This window comes from Octopus bimaculoides, chromosome 5 (genome assembly GCF_046866305.1).
Source record: "Octopus bimaculoides isolate indiv1 chromosome 5, ASM4686630v1, whole genome shotgun sequence".
NCBI classification, from domain to species: domain Eukaryota; kingdom Metazoa; phylum Mollusca; class Cephalopoda; order Octopoda; family Octopodidae; genus Octopus; species Octopus bimaculoides.
Genome location: NC_142932.1, coordinates 87,560,082 through 87,580,710, shown reverse-complemented (window position 1 = coordinate 87,580,710; position 20,629 = coordinate 87,560,082). Strand labels below are relative to the sequence as shown.

The following is a 20,629-nucleotide window of genomic DNA, read 5'->3' as shown; positions in this document are numbered from 1 at the left end:
ACTGCATAATATTTAAGCCAATTAGCTATCATATTGTAGGTAAAGTATGGTTATTATTTCTACTACCATTTAAAATCTCTGTTTACAACTAGTCATGGAAATGCATAAAACTGCTCTACATTTCATATTTAACTGCCAATGATACAAGCATCACTTCTACTACTGCAGTCCTTGTCATATCTAAAGCACCTTGCTACATATATTTCAATGATTATAATGTACATAGCTGTACCACGTCCACAAAATTTTTTCCATTTTTGTGATGACATACATAAATTATTCCACAGTTGATAATACTTGAGGATAGCTGTGATTGATAGTAGATGGAACCAGGGAAGAATATAACAGAGTAGGCAGGATACCTAAGGATTTCAGCAATCCATAATAGGGGGCACAGATGATCCTATGAATAACACAAATATATTAGTACAGCTTTCATGCCTGGAAATAACTATTTTGAATTGATTTAAACATTAATATTCAGAGAATTCCTTAATATTTAGAGAGTGATGGCTCCTTGATATTTGGAGAATAACTGCATCTTAATATTAGTTCCAAATTTTGGCACGAGGTCAGCAGTTTTAAGGAAGAGGCTGTCAATTTCATCAACCCCAGTGTTCAACTCGTATTTATTTTAGTGACCCTCAAAAGGATGAAAGGCAAAGTCAACCTTGGTGGAATTTGAACCCAGAATGTAAGGACAAATGAAATGCTGCTAAGCATTTCAGTTAACATGCTAACATTTCTGCCAGCTTGCCACTGAAATAAAAGAGTGTCAGATCATTAAATATTTAGAGAGTAAGAGAACTTTAATCATCATCATCATCATCATCGTTTAACGTCCGCTTTCCATGCTAGCATGGGTTGGACGATTTGACTGAGGACTGGTGAAACCGGATGGCAACACCAGGCTCCAGTCTGATTTGGCAGAGTTTCTACAGCTGGATGCCCTTAGATTTTTTAATATTTGGTGAATACCAAATTTTTCATATTTTTGATGTCAAGGGAGTAAAGGATCTTTAATATTCAGAAAGTAACATTTTCTTAAAATTTAGAGACTAAGAGATTCTTAACATTTACATTGTAGCAGCTCCTTAATATTTGAGTAGTATCAATATTTAAAGAGTAAATGTCTTAATGTTTGGAGATTAACAAGTGTCTAAAATTTATAGAAAGTAACAGATCCATACAGATATTTTTTACAGTGGGATCTTGGTCCACTTTGATATGTTTTAAGAAAGATTTAACAAAGTATATAGTAACAGACATGATAACACATTGTGAGCAGCTGACTTTAGAGGTTCTGTATCCAACCCTAACTAAATGAACATATTTCAAAGATGAGGTGGCATGAATTATAGGGTCATCCAATTTACAGCATATTAATTATGAAATATCTTTAAAAAAAAAATTAAAGGAAGTTGGGTGTAACCCCCAAAATTAAGAAGTTAATAGTCAATATATGTAGGTAAAAAGAATTTTAAAACAATTTTCAATAGAATATATAAAATTTATGAAACTTTTCCTTCACATTTAATTTTTATGGTTCGTTTATCACTGAATAAGCTGTCCATAGTAAAATTACATTTCAGTTTTCCAGTAACTGGTGGATCGAGAATTAGTTCAGCACTGTTGGTGAACGTTTTTCCATCAGAACAATTTAATATTCTGTTTGAAGTAAATGTTAAAGGTGCCTGATAAAAAAAAAAAAAAAAAAGAAAAGAGAGAGAAAAAAAGGATAATTTAAAAGATCAAAGTAGGTGTTGCATTATTATTTTATCACGTTTATTTCTCAATTCATTTCTAATTTTTTAAAATTACTTGACTTATTAACATAATTATTTGATACGATATTATTAGGATACTCTGACAAGAACTAATTATGGCACATGCAAGGCCTAGATGGATGATTTACTCGAAGTTATGAATAAGTTTTTTGCTAAAATAATATAAGGGAAGGACATAGACATAGGATAGTAATTACAGCCTGAAGTTGATACAACAGGTATCAAACACACTTCTAAACATACAACATTATTATTCAAGAAACCATCTTCTTCTGCAACTAAGCATCATCACACAAAATTTGATGACTTTGTCACAGTACATCCTTTATAACCAAAAGGCCTTTCAGATATTCTGAAATAAGAGTTTGACAATTTAGCTACATTCCACTATACCAAAATACAAATATGGCATTAATCAAGAAAACATGCACACAACATCCATACCATTCCTAAACAATATATCACTAAGCTTTTGTACATTCTCAATGAATTTTAGGTTAAATTATTTCTTAGGATCTTCCAATGTGGTTTGCATAAAAAGACTGCATCACTAAATCTATTTACTTTCCATCATTATCATCATCATCATCATCATTATTATTTAATATTCATTTGTCATGTTGGCATGAGCTGGATGGTTCAACAAAATCCAGAAAGTCAGAGGGTTGTGTTGAGCTCCAGTGTTTACTTTGGCATGGTTTCTACAGTTGGATGCTCTTCCTAATGCCAACCACTTTACAGAGTGTAATGATTGCATTTTTCATGGCACCAGTACAAGTGAGGTCACCAAGTAACAGGCCAGACAAAGAAATAGTACCCTTGAGTGAGTGGAAGTGTAGTATAAAAGGGAATGTCTTTATGCTATGTGTTGAAAAATGAAAGCATGATAGAGGGACTGAAACAGGTGTCTTACTGGAGAGTAGATACATAGATAACCTGCATTATGTAAAAGTAGATGGGTAGATGGGAATAGCTAAAAAGAGAGATAAGGATGAAGGTGATGAGGTATCAGGGTACTCCCAAGGTACAAGAAGGTGAGTATAAAAGAAAGAAAGAATAGAAGATTGAGAGGAGTGAGTGGGTAATTTGAAAGTGTATGAGAGGGGTGTAGCAGATGGTTAGATATGAGGGTAGGGGTGAATGTAGTGAATGATGAACAAAAGTGGAGGCATGGTAAATATGATTTTGGTGGGGAAGATAATAAAAAATAAAAGTAACCCAGGAAGGAAGAGGTAGTAAGTGGTAGTGCAGAAAAGCAGCAGAATGATGAAACTGTAGATAAATTAAAAAATAAGGAAATGATGGGTGGGGTGAGTTGGTAAAAGAGCAGAAGTGTAGAAAATACTGGAATACTAAAAGTTTACAAAATAAAATAAGATACAATAAATAAGATACTAATAAATAAGATACTAATAAATAAGATACAAGTCCTGGAGGACTATATAAAACTATATAAGTAGCCTGACTACAATGGTAATGAGCTAGGATTCCTATTTAGCTCATTACTATGCCCACTCCACCACAGCTGGAATTTGCTTAGAAAAGCATACTTGCTTGACACATTAGCTCTCTTGAGCACAGTTGTATTGAAGATTTTATCCTATCATTTGATGTTGAGAATTTGTCATAGGCATGTTTGATATCACTGTAAATATTGAAGTATGATATCAGGAGTGACATTTCCTTTTCTGGTAATATCATTTTAAATATAAAAGTTATACACTGGAGTAATATATTTATATTTCTAGTACTTTGAAAGCACTGAGAGAACTGAGATATGATGGACTGACAACTTTACATTTCTAAGTAATATCATTGTAATTAGAGTATGGTAGAGTCTGAATAACTTGCTGTAGCAGAGAAGGGTATTGAGTTGGCAGAGAGCTTCTTATCTCTGGAGGTCGATTCGTCAGATTATGTTGATGCAGCTGGAATAATGACCATATCTTGTTGTTCACAGAGTTTCCAGAGAGTGTTGAATTCCAGTGGGGTGGGGTGGGAAGCGTTGATCTTTGGTGTTGAACAAATGCACCAACTGTGTACCAAAGGAATTTTGATGTACATAATATAGTTGAAAATGTTGCCACTCGCAATTAATTTCTAATTAGCTAAAATAACCTACATGACAAAGATGAATCTAAAATGGTCATGTGATTTTGTTAATCTAACCAAAATTTCTGATTGGTTAAAAATAACATGCATGACAACAGTGAAACTAAAATGCTACATGAATGAGAATCCTTGTAAATTTATTAATCTGAAATCAAATCCAAAGCTAAAAGATATCCCGCATCGAAAATAACAACTGTGTAGTTAAGTGGCTGCTAGACTAGTAACCACATAGTCATAAGTTAAAATCTTACTTATTAAAATCCTTGTGTTGTGATCCTGCAAAGCACGTAAAACTATGTTTGTTTCAGATTGTTTGACTAATATAAAACATTCCACTCCTTACTCCATAGTTGAGTAGCTTGATAATAGAAAGACGAACACAGATAAAAAGAATTCTGTTTACTTACCTTTCCAATAAAACAGTCTATATGTGTCACAGGTAAAGAACATTGTGCTGTTACATTGTATATACAATCTGTTTCATTCATGATCTCAATCTTTGGTTTCACTGTAAAATATGTCACAAATATGATTATGATCTGTGAGTATAAGCAACGTCTTACACTAATAATGTCTTCTTCATAATGTGGTAGAACATTTGTCTTTAGATTATGAGACCAAAACTGTGCTTAAAATGATGACTGGAAGGAATCAAGATGTTACAAGCGTGGAATATGACAATTTTTTTCTTTTCTTTATATGTATCTTTATATATATTTTTAAATAATAATATTTTCTTCATTAGTTTCAAGGTCTCAAAGAGATACAAAAAATATGAAGTTTTCACTTGGAGTTACATAAATAAAATGATGATATTAAGTGTGAAAAATACATTTACAAATTATGAAGAAAGTGATTAAGATACACTGGAAAGCAGTGGTACTTTCAATTTTTTCCATTGATGCTCTGTTTTGATTCAAATTGTACCAGAAAATGTCTGCCATGTAGCAATTAATTACTAATATTAACAGTTGACCAATGAAAATATGTCAGAATATTAAAAGAGATGATATAATAGTTAAACTAACTAGTTTATTTGGTTAACTGTTCTACAAGAGATATGAGGTAAAAAAAAAACCCCAGTTATACAGAAGAAAACCTTGAAATCATTATGTTACAAACTTCGATTTTGCTTTAATGTTATAAAATATTTGCTCCATGCTTATTGTAATCAGCAGAAATAATTTCCTCACCATTTATCTGTAAATCAAATTACACCAAAGTTAAAGTTAGCATCGAAATATATCCATGTCGAAAACTCCCATGATACATTCCTGATCCAAAGAGTAGAAATGTTACCAGCATGAGTAATTGCAAAGTTGGTGGCATTACCGCAGGTTGTATCACAATTATATTCATTATTATTGCTTTCCCAAATAACAGGCCTTTTTATGTCTGGAATTTCTTCAGTACAAAGAGAGACGCTTTTCCCTAACCAAACTGTTCCTGAAATAAATAAATCAACTTTATTGATTGAAGATTTTTTAAATTAGTATTAATATTTTTGTTTTTGGAAATTAGAAGTCAAAATATATTTAGGTTTCTCATTAGATTTGAAAAGGACAATAAAATATAATGAGAAACTTAATTACACAAAATGCATTAAGACAGACTAATGAGACAAAACCTAATTAGACCTAACTTACTGGAAAATTACCTAATAAAATATAATCCTACAAGGCAACTTAATAACAAACAACCTAATATGGTTAACAACAAAACCTAATCAGACAAGAATTAATGAAACCTAAACTAATGCAACACTAATTAGACATAAACTACAGAAACATATTTAATGTTGCATAACATATTGAGCTTCAGTTTAATGACACATAAACTAATTAGACATAAATTAATGGGGCATACAATAATGAAACATAACTAATGACACATAATGAGAGTAATATGAAAAAAACATTAAGATAAATTAATGTGACCTTATTTGTCCTCTGTCGAGATGTCCCTGTGATTCTCAGAGTATCCTAGCAGGGTCACATCAAGACAGCAAGGTGAGGTTCCAGACTCAATGTAGTACATCATTCCAAATCATTAATAGTAGGTAACAAAGAAGATGTGAAATTAACTCCCACAATGCCTCAGAAGGCAGAAGAAGGCTTCAGTAGATCTTTAAATTCCAATCATTTTGAATCATCTTACTATTAGAGACTACTGAAGATCTACCAAAGACTGTGAGTCTGATGACATACTATACTGCTCATATATTAAACCAATTAAAGGTGTCTTCCAACACCAATAGAGTCTTGGACATGTATTTATAAATCTTGTTGCAATTAATTTCAAGTAACAGATGAAGGACAGTGAATCTGTAAGCTTCTAGTTTAAGCACCACAAACAAATAGTAGATATTTTATTTAGTTGCTGAACTCTTGCATCAAAGCAGGAGAGTTCTTTAGCAGACTTTTTTAGGATCCATTCTCCTTGCCCTGCATTGGAATGGGGCTGGAAAATATGTCCTAAACATAGTCCATTTTGTTTATCTACTTTAGATACCACATCTAGAAGGACTCACCAGCCTTGAAGCAGAAACATAAACATTAAATTCAGAACCTGAAACAGCAGACATTAATGGAAATGAATGACTCCAACATATCATAAAGAAGAACCATTGTAGAAAGAATATCCCCTTAAAGAATCCTGAATACATGACATGAGATTTACTATTAAGGTCAGCCTTGTTTCCAAGATGATATCTGAACTCTCCATCAATGATAATAATTAATGACCTGTAACTTCACCTTTCGAAAAATTAGCATGCAACTGTCATCAGTCTATACATTCCATCTTTTGATACCAATGACAATATGAAGGAACTGTTCCATAAACAGTTGACTTCATCATTTCTAACGTTCTGAAGAAGAACAAGATTATCTTGAGGATTTTGAAGTAGAATTTTTAAAAGGGAAAAAATAGAATCTTTTGAAAGAAAAGATTAGAAAATACAGTATTGGAAATGTCAACTCCAATGACAACCTTCTTCTAACAAAATGTATCAAACATAGTCATATTGTCACTAACATTCTTTTTCAACACAAATATCCCTACATGATCTTTTGGCAACATCTTGATCAATTACATTATTGTCTAGTCTTGAGGTCATGAATATGTGCTAAGAAAAAAAAAAAAAAAGGACTCTTGTCTCATTTTCTACAAAATTGAGAAAGGAATTATATCAAATGAAAGGAAATTAAGGAAATTTACACTCAAGACATTCACTGTAATGAATAATGAATAAATTAATAAAAATTTCCAACCAAGTATCCAACATTAGTTGAAGAACACTGGGATATGTTGAATGATGTTATCACTTCAGACTTTTGACACACAGACGTCTAATTTGCTATTGAGGGGTTAAAAGAACAATAAAACTGTAGAAATCTTCAAGGATGAATGAGTAATCTACAACAGCCCCATCATGGGTTCTCCTCAAAATTTGGAAAAGGGAGCACGTTTTATCTGAAATATAGACATTCTAAGTGTCTAACCTAAAAGATGTTTATACACCTAACCATAGCCATCTCCAGTATTCTTCTTTCTTAGGTCTTCAGCATGTTTGGATGTTCTAAGTTCTTTACAATTCCAAACAACACAATAGCTACTATCCTTACCAGTAGAGGTCCAACAGACTTCTTTAGAATTTAGTCAATGAAACAAGTATTTTTAAGAAGAGCTTTAAGCAATGCAGGTGAGAAGTTAGGCAAAATATATAAGGTAAGGCCAATAAATAAAGACAGACAAGATATTGTAACATGCTATGTAAGTTATTTACTGCTTCTGTTGTATTTCAGGAAATTGTCTCTTTGTCAAATATAAGAGAAAATAATCAAGAGTTCAAAGAAAAAGTGTTATTATTGGCTGGTCATTCTGATGTATTGTGATGGAAAGCATTGATGGCTAACTGATTTTATAGTTGTGGCTGATAAATGTAGATAGTATCAGTAGCAGCAGGTGATGTGGTGTGTCATAAGTAGCAATAATAGGTATCCTGGTAAGTAGAGATTTTGTTGAGGTGCAAAGGAGTTGAACAATAGCTGAACTTAGTTAAAGTAATTAGATATTTTCTTTGTAAAAAAAAACAACCAATAAATACATAAACAAATAAATAAAAGTTAGTAGGTTTCATTCAAGGTCTTTCAACCAGCTAGGCTCAAAGCAGACTACAGTTCGCTTTGAGCCTAGCTAGTTGAAAGACCCTGAATGAAGCTGCACAGAAAATTATGTCTGGTTGCATGTGCAACTGCCCATCTCTGTGCAGTGGAAACACTTGTAGGTCATCATATAGGCTGTACGAAATTGTGAAATAAAAGGAAATAAATTTTGAGGATGTACCAGTCTCCATATTCTCTATCATTAAAATAATTGCTAATATGCACTCTAGATAATATTACCATCCAGATAAGCAAACACAAAATTACTCATCAGAGGAGTCTACAATATGAGTAATAACTCATAGTAGTTATAATCATTAAATACTAATCAATGCAGTCAGCCCTAACCTGGAACATAACTACCACAGTATCCACTTGGATAATATACCCCTCCAAACTCACATTAATATATATATATATATATATATATATATATATACATGTACATATACATCATCATTGTTTAATGATGTCCGTTTTTCATGCTGACATGGGTTGGATGGTTTGATAGGAGTTGGCCAGACTCCAGTTGTCTGTTTTGGCATGATTTCTATGGCTGGATGCCCTTCCTAACACCAACCACTTTGCAGAGTGTGCTAGGTGCTTTTTATGAGCCACTAGCACATATATACATGTGTATATATTTATGTAGAATGTATATATATATATATGCAATATACATATAATTATATGACGGATGACTGAGATATGTGGAGCATTACTGTACGTAAGAGTACCTACTCACCACAACAGAATTGATATCTTAAAACCAAGCATTGAGTATACTCTGTATACTCTGTAAAGTGGTTGGTGCTAGGAAGTGCATCAAGCTGTTGAAATCAAGCCAAAAGAGACCATGGAACCTGCTCTTAAAATGAAATTGTACCAATGAGAAGGATAAAAAAAGGATAAAAACAGTTAGTGACTGAAGAATATTGACAATAATAAAATATGTAATACTTGTAGGTACAATTATACATTATATGTAGAAGCAATGGAAGGTGGCAAGCTGACAGAATTATAAGCCTGCTAGGCAAAATTCTTAGTGGCATTTCATCCATTTTTATGTTCTGAGTTTAAATTCTGCCAAGTTGACTTTGCTGTTCATCTGCTCAGTATTGATAAAGAAGTACCAGTTGATCACTGGGGTTGATGCAATTGACTTACCCTTTACTTCAAAGCTGTTGGCCTTGTACTGAAATGTGAAATTATATGTAGAGGCAGTAAGGTTAAGACAATGAATCACTGAAAGTGGGGTTTTAAATTCAAACATCCACTGCTTTATGTCCTCTCTATCTTCCTAGACTATAACACTCCTATAACATGGTTCAAAGGGTATTAGCTGGAAATTCAGTTGTTCCAATAACATTGAAAATGTTAGAATTTACAAAAAAGACATTTCATCATGTCCAACTTGAAACAAAGGGATACAAAATAGCTTAAGATGAAATATTATTATTATTTTTTTTTATATGTATATAAATTAGTCAGGGAAGATGGGCAGTGTCCATGACTTTTGCAGGCCTTTTTTGATTGGTGAGATTGGTATAGTTGCTGCCTAGTTTCAACATCTGCAGGAAAAAAACTTATGGGTTAGACCCAAATGTTTACTTGAAACAAGTGTGAAGGCTGCTAAAGGTAACCTAGGCCCAGCCACTAAGGGTTGCATGTGAAGTCTACCATTCCTTAATAATGTATTGTATGAAGATAACTGGTATTAAAAAAAAAAAGAAATAGTTTTTCATTTGAATGATGCCTTCTTGATAGAAAGATAATACCAAAGATGTTCACCTTGTAGTACAGTGGTATTTCTATTTATATGGTATGGTATATCCAGTGATACAATTCTAAACCTAGTGGTTTAGTATACCTAGTGATATAATTCTATACCTAGTGATACAGTGGTGTGGTACACCCATTATTATAAATTTTATATCTAGTGATACAGTATTGCAGTATATCCAGATGTATAATCAATGTTCTGTACCCAGTTATAGTCTCAAGTCGAACATGATTGAAGAGACCTATAACCAAATGCAGTCAAAACATAACAGTTCTTTCTTTTTATTATTCAGCATAATGTATCAAGAACTACTTCGTTTTTGTATCTGGTTTGCAAGATTCTTTTATTTCTTATGAAAAGCTCAAAATGCTTAAATAAGTGATGATCAGTAGGAGAGATATCAGGGGAATAGGGAAAATGTTGCAAAGTCTCATAATTCAGGCTTTGCAACTTTTGGACCATAACTTGGGGAGTGTGAGGACATGCATTATCATGGGGCAAAATTGTGTCATCTCTATTCATTAGTCTGGGTTGCTTCTTTTTCAAATCCTCATGCATATAATCAATTTCCTGGCAATACGATGTTGCTGTTACCGTTTTTCCTTGTTGCAAAAATGAATAATGAATAACTCCCTTTGCAGACCACCATACAGTGACCACTAACTTTTTAGGGCACAATGGTGGGTTTGGGTAGTGTTTAGGTGACTCTCCTGCATCTAATCACTGTCCTGTTCACAAGAAATAATTTGATGCAAAAATGGTCTTTTTCCAATCGAGAAAGCAATAAAGAGCACAATTTTTTTGAATCTTGTTCAGTTGATGTGGAACAAACCTATCTGTTTTCTTGACTTTTCCAATTTTTCACAGGTGTCCAAAAACAGTGGTGTGAGATGTCTGGAGTTCTGATGAAAGTTTTCGAACTTTTGTTCACAGATTTTGTTCAACCAAAGCATTTAATCCATCATACTGAATAACTGATTTTGGCCTACTCCTTGGTTTATTTTCAAGGCTATCATCACCTGAACGAGAGCTTTGGAACCATTTCTGAACAGTTCTGATGTCAACAAAACCATTACCAAAGGCCCACTTAATATTCCATAGAGCCTCTGCAACAGAGTGACCTAGAAAATCACTCAACATAGTTTGTTTGTTATCATATTGTTGGGAAAGAAAAAGAATCAAGATTAAATGTGAGGTGTACATAATAGAGTTTTTAAATGACTGAAATAACTAAATATGCAACATTTCAAGTGAAACAACCTAATATAATGAAAATAAAATTGCCACCTGTGTATCATACTAAATGTATATATGTTCTTTTAAAGGCATGATGCTATGATTTTTATCTGAGAAAAAAATCTCTTCATAGACATGTTGTATAAAAACCACAATATATATTGGAGTGAGGTGAATATCATTGCAACAGTAACTCATAAGAATGACAAGCACATTTTACTCTACTTGGGATTTGTCAATGCCATGCTTCCATTTTTTACTTAAGTTGAAATTTTAATTTAATGTTGTTTCAGTTGTGTTCACCAAATAATGGAAATACTTATTCCCTAAATAACTGCTAACCTGGTGACAAAGTGCATATTATTCCAAGATTGGTATACTGGTAACACGACTAGAATGGTACTTGCTTTATTTATGCTCATATCCTTAACCACATCCTAAAAGAACTATCCACCTGACAACTCAGTATAATCTATCAATATTCTGGAAATAACAGTAAAATTTCCTTTCAAAAAACCTTCCAGCTTATAAAAGGATACATTAGATAATGATGTCTGGGATATAGTATTCTAGAAGAAAAGATGATATGATGAGAGATGGAATTGACTTCCATACGTTTGCTCTATCAGCACTGGTCTGGAACGAAACAGCAACTGTGATTTTTGAAACATTTCAGTCACCAACCAATATCCTCTCTGTTTTTCCTACTGCTACTGTAATGGTCATTGTCTGCTGACAGTTTCTCATCACCATGTGTGTGTCTCATTCCTGTACATTCTCACTTTTAAAATTCCATCTTACTCTGACTAAATAATGGAAATAGACTTGGTTTTACCATAAACATTTATTGGAAACATTGTGAACCATGAAACTATTCTGTTAATTGTAAAAAGATGGAAAATAAAGTAGTTTGTGTAACCCAACAGACACCATGATACCCTTCCTCTAGTGAATATTGTCATGAATGGGTAAAAAGTTGCTAAAAGAGGTGTAGAAAGAGCATCTTTATGGTGAGGGAGTAACATCAAGGAATGGAAAGGACAGAAGATGTTGTAGAACATAGGATTGATTGATGACCAGAAAATAAGTGAGGAGAGAGTTGTGTATTTTGATGTGCGTTTATAACCTATCTAGGTTATAGATTTTAAGTGATTGAACCGTATCAATTTTTAATTTATCTATACACACAAGTTGTGTTCCTGTGTGGTCTTAGATATAATAACTAAATGCCAAATAAAGAACACATAGAAATAAATCGAAAAATAAAAAAAAGAAAATTGACTCAATGTTATTGATAGAAATATGATATGATATTTCAAAAAATTATGTACTGGGATCGATTCATTTGATTAAAAGTTCTTCAAGGTGGGGCTCCAGCATGGCCGCAGTCTAATGACTGAAACAAATAAAAGATAGAAGATATATAATAAAATTGTGGCCATCCATACATACAGGCATGTCCTTTATGGCCATGCTCCCAACTCACTCTTTCAGCTGAGAGGTCTTTGACTTGTGGACTTACAGGTGCTTGTACTATGTAAAAAGCACTGATTTTGGTGTCATGTAAAAAGCCCCTGTTTCGGTTTCACAGAAAAAGCACCTGTGCTGGTGCCATGCAAAGGAGCCATGCTGATGCCATATATGAAGTACTTGCACTGGTGCCATATATAAAGCACCAGTGGCCGTACTATGTAAAAAGTACCCAGTATACTCTGTAAAGTGGTTGGCATTAGGAAGGGCATCTAGCCATAGAAATCTTGCCAAAACAGACAATTGGAGCCTTGGCAGCTCTTTGGCTGGCTGACTTCTGTCAGACCGTTCAACCCATGCCAGCATAGAAAACAGATGCTAAATGATGATGTTGATATGATCATAGATTCAGACATGGCTGTATGTTAAGAAGCTTGTTTTGCAACCATGAGGTTTCAGGTTCAGTCTCACTACATGGCACCTTGGGTAAGTGTCTTCTACTAAAGCTCCAAGCTGACTAATGCCTTGTGAGTAAATTTGGTTGACAGAAACTAAGTGGAAGCCCATTGTATTTATGGCTATTTGTGTGTGTCATCCTCTTACACCACTTGACAACTAGTATTGCTTTGTTTATGTCCATGTAACTTAGTGGTGCAGTGAAAAAGAAGATAAAATTTAAAAAATCTATAAGTATTTGGTCAATTTGTTCAACTGAAACCCTCCAAGACAGTACCCCAGCATGGTCACAGTCCAGTGACTGAAACAAGTAAATGGTAAAAGATATAGAATAATAATGGTAAGGGGGGAAAATGAATCATAGATAATAACTTACAAGGCATCACCAACAAACAGAAGAATTTTGCAATCTCCATGATCTGAAAAATAAATAATTTTCAAAATGTGAGGACCTGAAATATTCCAGTTTGAATATCATAATGACATTTGTTTCTTTTCGTTTTTAATTTCAAATTTATTCTGTGTGTGTGTGTGTGTGTCTGTGTGCATATCAGTGTATATTATTTTGGTGATTGTCAAATTGTTAATGTAAACAATAGTGAGCTGTTTCTTGTAACTTTTACATATAGTCACAGGTATGGCTGTGTGGTTAAGAAGTTGGCTTTGCAACCACGTAGATACAGGTTCAGTTCCACTGTGTGGCATATTGGTCAATTGTCTTCTACTAAAACCCTGGGTCAATGAAAGCCTTGTGAGTGAATTTGGTAGACATTGGTAGACAGAAAGTGTGTGGAAGTCCATTGCATATACACACGTGTGTGTGTGTGAATACATATATAAAGGGATCGATAGATTAAACTGACAGACAGGCAGATAGACAGATATACATATATATGTATGCATGAATGCATGTACGCCAATGACTGGTGTTGGTTTGTTCATGTCCCTGTAACTTGGGAGTATGGCAAAGAAAAGTAAGAGTAAGAGAAGTTAGAGTAAGATGGTTGTATCTAGTTATTCTACTTCAGTATCTCAAAGACTGGTCTTTGTCTTCAGAGCCAGAAAATACTTCTGCCCTCCACAACTACTATTCCTCTACAAAACTCAGGTGAGACCCACATAGACATCCTAGAGGAAGGCTACCAACTGATTAGCACTCTCCAACCACTGGCTGAGAAACATATTGCCTCCTCTCTATACTTTTTCTAACCCTACTACAATGGAACATTCTTCTCAGTCCTTGTTGGTCTCACACAACCTTCACTCTCATTTCATTTACCTCTTTTCCTGTTATTGTTCATTTTGTCCTGCTCTAACTACTACACTGAGTCTTTTCTTTCCAGAGTATTGGCCTTCTGGAACCCTGCTTCCCCTGTTAAGTGAAACATTAATGGCATCAATCTCACTGGTCTTGGAAGGTTTGCAAAGGCTATGGGCACAACCCCATCTTCCAGACCGAACTGACACATTAAAATATAAAAAGCAACAAAACAATACCAAATCTATCTAACAATGTTCTTTATCTAAATGAATGCATGTCCAGTGTATCACCAATTGTAACTTGATCACTATTAGCCACAATGCAAGTTTCATGAGGTCTCTCTAATTGGTCATGTGTTCATTCATTGTGATGCAGTTAAGAAGTCCATTCATATACATTATACAGAACAATTCAAAGTGTTACATAAAACTATCAATGTGCTTGATACATGAAAAGCTGTGAGCACCAGTTGTCTAAAACAAGGACAGTTGGAGAGTTATCTGTTACATGATTCAGTATTATACCCAATCATCACAATTTCAATACTGCAACCAACAATCATTTCACTTAAACCAATCATTTCTGTGCTGGTATCTCATCCGACCATTAGTATCTTATTGATTTCATCTTCTTTACCAATAATCCTTTCTACTATAGACACAAGGACTGAAATTGGTGGGAGGGGGATCGTCGATTACATCGACCCCATTACTCAACTGATACTTTATTCATCAACCCCGAAAGGATGAAAGGCAAAGTTGACCTCAGTGGAATTTGAACTCAGAATGTAGTGACGGGCGATATACGCTATGCATTTCACCTGATGTGCTAATGATTCTGCCAGCTCGCTGCCTTTACCAATAACAATCTTCTTTACCAATAATGAGGAGGATTAGCTTGAGATGATGCTGGTTGGCTCAGTTTGTGCAGGTATTTTATTTTGGTTGAAAGATATGTTTATATGTGGATACATTTGCTTTTCAATATTTCCACAGCACCTTATAGATTGCTGCTTACATTTTTATCAGAAGCAGTCTAGAAGAGGGTTAATGTAGCAACTATTTCATGTTAAAGTAAACCTTAATACTTGTAAGCAACATAAAGCAGAACACATATTTCATGGTCAGTATTCTACTTTCTGCATGATCATAGTTCATATCATTAAAACTGGGCAACATCATAATCTGGTTACACTATATTTTACTGAACAAGTGATATTCATTTTGATTATTAACCAAATAATGGACAGTTATTCATTTCCCTAACCAATGAGTAATTTGTATTTTTTACCATCTCAGGTCTTCATAATCAGAGAAACCAAGTTCTCTCTATACACACATGCAAAGATGTATTTCCTTTCTTTTCCTATCTCTGCCACTTTCACTTCTTTTCCCCTGACCTTTCAGCTACTTCTGTCTTTCCCAATTCTCCCATATTCTTCTTCATAGGAGACAAAAAGCTGTGCAATGTTCAACAGTTTATATTCCGGCACCTTCAAATATTCTAGCTCTATGTTACACTTCATCCTTTATCTTCAGTCTTACATAACACTGATTACCAGTGCTGGTACCATATAAAAAGCATCCAGTCCACACTATAAAGTGATTGACTGTAGTCCAATGGTTGAAACAATTAAAAAATAAAAGATACCTATACAAGTGTACCTCCACCAACTTCGTATCCTCATAACTTTCAGAAAAATGGATATCTTTTAATGCCATTTCCTGAAAATACTTCTCAAAACATGTAGATTATGATTATATCAGAATTTAATATGACCCCCCCCCCCCCAAAAAAAAAAAATGAATGTGTGTGTGCAGAATGAAACTTGTAATTTCGAAATTCTAAATATGAATGTATTCTCTACCATCTGAAAGGTATTTATTCCTCTATTTTTTTACTTGTTTCAGTCATTTGACTACGGCTATGCCTTAAAGAATTTTAATTGAAGAAATCGACCCCAGGACGTATTCTTTGTAAACCTGGTACTTATTCTATCTGTCTCTTTTTGCCGAACCACTAAGTTACAGGGACACAAACACACCAGTATAGGTTGTGAACCAATGGGGTGGGGTGAGGGAGGAACACACACACACACAAATCCACGCACAAAGCTTTGGTCGGCTCGAAGCTATAGTAGAAGACAAAGTGCCACGCAGTGAGACTGAACCCGGAACCATGTCTACACCTGTAGAATATTTCATTAAAAAATACCATTCACACACACACACACATGCGTATCGAACATCACCCATAAATTTTGCCCCAACACCCTATCTTTTCTTTTTCTTTTTGAACTTTAAATTTTCTTGTGTTTTGAATTATACACTTGGCGATTAAGACCCGAAAAGAAAAAAAAAGAGAATGTTTTGAAAATTTTTGAATTTTGTAACAATCAACCACTTCTACTTTCAGAATATTCAACTACTGCTACTAGTATTACATCAAAATCCCGAGAGTTTTAAACTCGCCTGTTTCATCTGCGCTTGCGTGGATACATGCACATAAAACAAAAACAACCAAAGGATGCGTAAAAGAGGCCTGCTAGAAATTATAGCTAACGTCCATCAACTAAAATGCTTGAGTAAGGCGTGTCACTAACGAAGTCAAATCCCTCTTTTATCAGCATTGCAACACCTAACACAGCATCTCAAAAACGGGGGAAATTGACTGACAGTTAGACACTTTGATCAATCCGATCGCTGTTCAAGGTACCGCCTACTTTCTGGAAATTGGATAGATGCTTTGCCTGGATAAAATGCTCGTCTCCATCGTGCTCAAAATCGGTGCCGATTTATGTAGAGGAATAAGGCATCATTACGTAAGCCCACTAGCGTAGATAGAGTGTGTGCCGCCCACGGCTGTCAATTTGTGCGTGACTGCACATTTTGTCGTCAACATCCTGAAAATGCTTACATTTAATATTTTCCATGAATTTTTCACGGGTCCAGCTAGTTATGATAAATAGATCTATAATGTACTACTAATAATATAGTAATACTCAGCAAAATTTTTTAGTACTCTCACATTTTCGTGACTATTTTGGTGACTGTTTGGTTGCCATTGTCAATTTACTGTTCGTGAAAGTAATTTTCGCCATAAATCAATAAAGAAAGAGTTATTAGTAATTAAAGTTTGAAAATTTTGGTAATTTTAGTCAATCGTAAGCCATAGACACATTCATGTTTTTCTCTTTAAAATTAATACACGAAAGAAAATTAAGATTTATTTACATGAAAGAAAATTACCGGTGACATAACACGTTGGGAGGCATAACACATATTGACAACATGTGCTATTTTGTCACGCACAAAATGACAGCTTCCAAATCCTGTTTCCTGACTGGGTGAAAATGATCAAACTCTAAATCTCTATAACTTTTTTAAAACATTTTTCTGGAAAAAATGAAATAACTCCAGCAATTCAGTTTGGGCAAGTGTATTATTGTGCCAACGTCGGGTTAACCAGTGAACATCAAAGGATCAACACCAAGAAGGAAGAAATATTTACATATATTTATTCGTTTACCCGACATGTAGTTAGAGACAGTAGTACTTGTAATGATAGCGAATTTTTTTTTTTCAATAGTGACAAAAAGGTTGCTGTCTACTAGTAGAGAGGGAAAGAGTAAGTAATGCACGGTGCTGACTAGAAAGGAAAAAAGGATAAAGGTGGGTCTGCTCTGATTGGCTGTATGCAAATGAGTTCATTACTGGGGTCCGGAACTCTCGTGGGACCCCCCCCCCCCGACCCCACAAAAATGCATATTGCCTACAGCAGACCCAAAAGTAGTGCCCCTTTAAAAGTGCCGTCTGGGGTGGACCGCCCCTACGCTAGTGTGTAAGCCTCACGATTCCAGAGGACGTGTGCTTGTGTTTACAACGTTGATATATTATTTAATATCACAAGCTCTGTCGTGAGATGCAATGAATACGCGTTTGTTATTAAATACAGATAGGCACAGGAGTAGCTGTGTGGTAAGAAGCTTGCTTTCCAACAGCATGGTTCCAGATTCAGTCCTACTGCGTGGCACTTTGGGCAAGCGTCTTCTACTATAGCCTCGGGTCGACCAAAGCTTTGTGAGTGGATTTGGTAGACGGAAACTAAAAAAGTCCATTGTATGTGTGTGTGTGTGTATACAAATCCACCCCACGACTTACTCTTTGTAAGCCTAGTACTTATTCCATCGGTCTGTTTCGCCGAACGGCTAAGTTACGAGGAGGTAAACACACCTTGACAACCGATGTTGGCGTGTTTACCTCGCCGAAACTTAGCGGTTCGGCTAAAGAGACTATAGAATAAGTACTATGCTTACAAAGAATAAATCGAGGGGTCGATTTGTTCGACCAAAGTCGGTGCTCCAGCATGGCCACAGCCAAATGACTGAAACAAGTAAAAGAATAAAAATGTCTTTATCATTACATATAATAAACATATTTAGTGTCGCTGTGAATCTGGGACTATATTATAATGTACTGTTGCTCTAATTATGAATAAGAAAACCAATATTCCCAACTGTTACACAATGTATCATCCTTTTTACTCTAGTTTGTATTTTTTTTTTTAGAAGTTATGGTGTTGTCGAAGGAAGATTTGGCTGTCATTTCTAGTAGGCTGAGAGACCACATAGCGGTTTCAACTTCATTATGTACGCTGATCTCCTTGACAACATCGCCAATCGAGGTTTTCGGTTGGTTAAAATTACATAACTTTATATGCTTGTAACTTCTTTATTATTAATCTCTTGAAAAAATAAATCAGCATACAAAACTACACCTGAACAAGATATTTTAAAAATAATCTGGCGAAAATTCGATAAGCTTCAAGTGGTAGGAATAAAATTGAATTATATCTGTAATATATATGTATTATATGTGTAGTAATTAAATTGCATATTACGCATTTGTTTTGTTATGCGCGAGGTCCTCTGCTCAGTGGTGCTAGAAAAAAAAAGTCTGGGACAGCTGGTGTATGGGGCGTTACCGTTAGCGACTCACTTCATCACGTCCTTAATGTTGTAACAACAGAGATGGGACTTACTAAATCCATAGCCGAACGAAATACAGAGCAACAATATTTTAATCCGTTGATATTTTTTTAAACCTGCAGTTTGAGTGGCATTGTGTGCTGCTGGACAGCTAACAGGATTTTCACGTCTCTTTGAAGTATGCAAGAGAAAACTTGACTGTTCCGGCGCCTCTACCTTACATTTATCCGCGACAACACCGTACATGTTTTGTGGGTGAGGCTGGGGGTATTTTAAATTTTTAGATGGAATACCAACTTCCGATGTCTAACAATATGCAGTGTGCATGTCTTTATTTTTGATTATTTATTTACGGATCTCCTTTTTCTTTTTCCTTTCTCTATTTTCTTACTGTTTACTTTTGTTCATCATTTTCTCAGATTTTATGGAACCAGATATGAATGCCATAAGGTAAACAGTTGCAGCTGTTTATCTATGGAGCTGGAAGAACCTCCCATAACTGACGTGCAATACATGGAAGATCCGCCCACCGCTGATGCTGTGATTATATTTTACAGTTTAGTTAAAAAGTTCCTCCACTTAACAATTTTGTTTCTTTATAACTTTCTTAACAGTGGCTAAAATTAGTGGGGATGCTGTTTCAGAAAACATAGCTATTTTTATAATATTTTTAAAAACGAAACAAACATATAAAAAGAAAATCTATACATAAACTTGATAAAATCATAAACGAAAAAATGATTTTTTACTTATTAATAAGCTGTTACAGTTCGAGGTTGATCCATTCATTTAAAAATTAAACCCACTCTTCTTGTTTTACTTTTAGCGAAAAGGTTAATAATTTTCTCCTTGATCAATGGATGACTGTCGAGGAAATGTTTCTCCTTTGAAAGCACTGCAAGTGCATTTAGTCTTTCAGGATTCATAGTGCTCCTTAGAAAAGTTTTTATTCTTTTCAGTGTTGAAAAGAAGAGTCCTGCCTATGATGTAGTCATGGGAATTGTCAAGAGGACAATTTTATCTGTTTCGTAATTTCACTAAGAACACCATCTAGATTATTTTCCAAGATAAATTCCAGCAGCTTAATTATTTTGCAATATTCATGCGTATATAGGATCTACATGAGAATATTTTCAGTTCCGTTTCAAGCCTTTCTTTGTCAATCATGGGATATGCTTTACTGGTCAGTACTATCTCTTCTGTAGGCAGTCCATTCTTAAAACTAGTGAAGCTTTTCTTGTTGAACAATTTAACAACTATTAAGTGTTTAGTGGATGAATATCTGTCCATTATATCAACACATATGCAGTCACACACTTCCTTTGCTTCTGCCATGAGTGCCTTTGAAGGATTCTCACAGTACATCGAGTT

The 20,629-nt window shown here is 34.5% G+C and overlaps 1 long non-coding RNA gene across 2 annotated transcripts; it reads right to left on the bottom strand.

Moving 5' to 3' along the window:
- Positions 1-824: 824 nt before the first annotated feature.
- Positions 825-20,001, bottom strand: LOC106876065 (uncharacterized). 2 transcript variants are annotated; one of them, XR_001410193.3, is made up of 5 exons: positions 19,312-20,001; positions 13,387-13,429; positions 5,093-5,345; positions 4,307-4,407; positions 825-1,694 (listed from the first exon to the last, which is right to left on the bottom strand). It is a non-coding gene; the product is annotated as an uncharacterized LOC106876065 (long non-coding RNA). The 2 variants fall into 2 exon arrangements; XR_016241944.1 differs by having other exon boundaries at positions 1,668-1,694.
- Between the last annotated feature and the right edge of the window lie 628 nt (positions 20,002-20,629).